The sequence below is a fragment of the Carcharodon carcharias genome, chromosome 16 (genome assembly GCF_017639515.1).
Source record: "Carcharodon carcharias isolate sCarCar2 chromosome 16, sCarCar2.pri, whole genome shotgun sequence".
NCBI classification, from domain to species: Eukaryota; Metazoa; Chordata; class Chondrichthyes; order Lamniformes; family Lamnidae; genus Carcharodon; species Carcharodon carcharias.
The window spans coordinates 103142392-103145316 of NC_054482.1; the positions used below are offsets into that span (position 1 = coordinate 103142392).

The 2925-nt window shown below is 40.9% G+C and overlaps 1 long non-coding RNA gene across 1 annotated transcript in view; it reads left to right on the forward strand.

Moving 5' to 3' along the window:
• The window catches only part of LOC121289228, a 44472-nt gene extending 42813 nt beyond the window's left edge, over window positions 1–1659 (forward strand). The window contains exon 3 of the long non-coding RNA XR_005945517.1: window positions 1384–1659. This is a non-coding gene — a long non-coding RNA (uncharacterized LOC121289228). The remainder of the gene's footprint in view (window positions 1–1383) is intronic.
• Window positions 1660–2925: the final 1266 nt, after the last annotated feature.

The following is a 2925-nucleotide window of genomic DNA, read 5'->3' on the forward strand; positions in this document are numbered from 1 at the left end:
CATCCCATGAATATATATTAAAGAAAACAGGATCCATAGGACAAAAAAGCACCACGTGTGATTGAACATTCCTGAAACTGTAACAATTACACCCAGGAGGGGGAATTGGCAAAATGCTGTCGGTTCTCACTCTACTTATGAAATGGGACTGAACAACTGACATGCAGTAGGGAAAACACAAGAGACAGAAGTGAGGACAACATCTTATACTTCCAAGAACAGCAAAATACTAAAGACAACCTCAATATTCTGCTGTGCTGTAAAACCAAGAAACCAATCAATTTAGTTACCTTTTAATACAGCTAGAAACATTAATTAGATAAATGGAAGATTAACAAAACATGCAAGAGTTTATGTGCAATGCCACAATAATTCCATTCACTATTCTATTAAGAGTGAATGAAGAAAAATACAAGATACAGATTTATCAAAGAATAATCTCAATCATAAGCAGTGTACTGAAGTCATGTCACTTTATTCACTCATTTGCTGGTTGCACAACCTGGACAAACCAGTGCTGAGGGGATCCTCTGTGGTGATGGACTAGACCACCTCAGCCTCAGAATTGTTTGTTGCGCACACAGACCCCCGCATCAGAAAGATCTTGAGAAAACTCAAAGATCTCTGAGCAGCAACTCGCTGGGACGGTGTGGAAGGAAGTCATTTGTTTTGTGGCAGTGTGATGAGATTGACAAGAGTTAATCTGCCTTCCTTTCGATGGCTGGTTGGAATGCGTAATATCCAAGTTGACAAAAGAGGCAGCCATATGTATGAGTGTTACCAAAACACACACGAGCACAGTTAGGTATATATACTTGTTCAGTGGATTCTGGGGTAGCAATGATGTTGGTAGAAAATTCAGAATGCCGGCACCTGTTTGCATGGCTGATGTGTCCTCGGGGCTATTGGATAGCATACGCTACAGAAGGCCAAACCCAGTGACAGGTACTGGTTCAACATGTTGATTTGAAACACAAAGTGGACGTAGGCTCTCTGGCATGACATTTCAGTGCCTGTTACGCAGCACTGTCTTGCACATTATCACTATCCTCCAACAGAACTGGATGAAGACAACCTAGATTCAAGACTGCATTGCACAATTCGTGACTTTGGATTAAGTGTACACTGGAAATGAAAAGGGACTGCAGAAGACATAAGAGTGGGCAGCATAATTTATTCAGTTCAGATGCTATTGAGCAAAATAGACAGAGAATTTTCTTCATGTGAATTAACGGCTTTACAAGCTGATAATAGCAAACCACTTAAGGTAGACATTATAAATAGTGTTTTCAAACTATTGTACTTGTATTGTGTGTGGAGGATGTTTTAAAAAGACACTTAGCGGGTTATTCAGTCTCTGATGCCATCTCCTTTCTTTTACAGAGTACATGCTCTTTTTTGATGACCATGAGAACAAACCAACAAGATACTGTATTATCTTCCAGCACTTTGAGTCTCTTATTTTTGCTGCGTTGCAGACTTTTAAAAATTATATGTTACTTTCTCTTTTCCACTCATTTGAGAACATTAATCTTTTAATGACAACTCTGTAGAGTTTGTAGAATTTTGTTCACTGATTGTACCTATATTTCTCTGTTATATGACTGGCAAACCTGACTTACTGGCAAAAGAAAATATCTTTACATTTGATAAAACTTAGCAATAATATAACAAAATGCTCAAGTCTCTATGTAAAATATTTTCACCTTCCCTCTCGAACTGAAGACACGTTTACACTTTTACAACTAGAGGCACAGGGCTGGGTTAATTCGAGGTCCTGACCCACGCCACCACTGCGCCACTCACGTGATGCTATTTTGAAATTCTATTGCTCTAATTGGGCAGGAGACAAGCTTGATGCTCAATTAGTGGTGCCAAGTGACTCTAGGAGGTGGGAGCTGCCTGTAGAGCACCAGCGGCAAAGGCAGACAGCAGCCATGATGAGGACTGCTGCTGCCTTGACAAATAGAGCAGGCAGCTTCCCAGAGGACCAGTGGCATTAAGGCAAAGGAAGCCGCCATGCATCCAAAATAGGGTAATGTGCTCAACCTGGTGAAAATCCTCCATAAACCGATATTTTTCATACTTTGAAAACAAACTTTCAGATATTACTGCAATGGACTTTAAAGTTTGGTTTTTACTCATCTTACCACCCAATGTTTTGATGATAATCAGGCAGCTGGAAGTGGAAAATGGGGAAATGTCTCAACCTGTTGGCAACCATCCACTTTGCATTCTCAAAGCTTGATCTGCTGGCTGGAACCAGCCATGGTGGAATCATCTGCTTCAAACAGCTGGATGCTGTTTAAAAAAGCATTTGGGGGTCCATCGCCTATGCCATTTCCAACCCGCTTGATACTTTAGCATTACTAAACAGGGGTAAGAATCCTGTAGGTAATAGGAACACAGGAGAACATGGGAACATAGGAGTAGGCCATTCGGCCCATCGAGCCTGCTCCACCATTTAACTCGAACATGCCTGATCTTCTACCTCAATGCTATCTTCCCGCACTATCCCCATATCCCTGATGTCATTGGTATCGAAAAATCTATCGACCTCTGCTTTGAACCTATTCAATTACTGAGTCTCCACAGCCCTCTGGGGTAGAGAATTCAAAAGACTCACCATCCTCTGAGTGAAGCAATTTGCAATAATGGAAAGGACTAATTAACTGTAATGATGTATAATGTCTATCCCAGACGTTCCTGAACCACTTTTGTTTAATTTTACTTTTCTCTTATTCGCCTGTAGGTTTTTCTGAGCATTTGTGCAAATTGTTTTTATTGTCCTCAGCACCAATGGGAATATCCACATTTAACACTTTTGGAATTGAGGAATACCAGGTGGATCAGGTTTATGACTCTAACAAACCCAAGACCGCTACCATCTAGAAGGACAAGGGCAGCAGATACATGGAAACACCA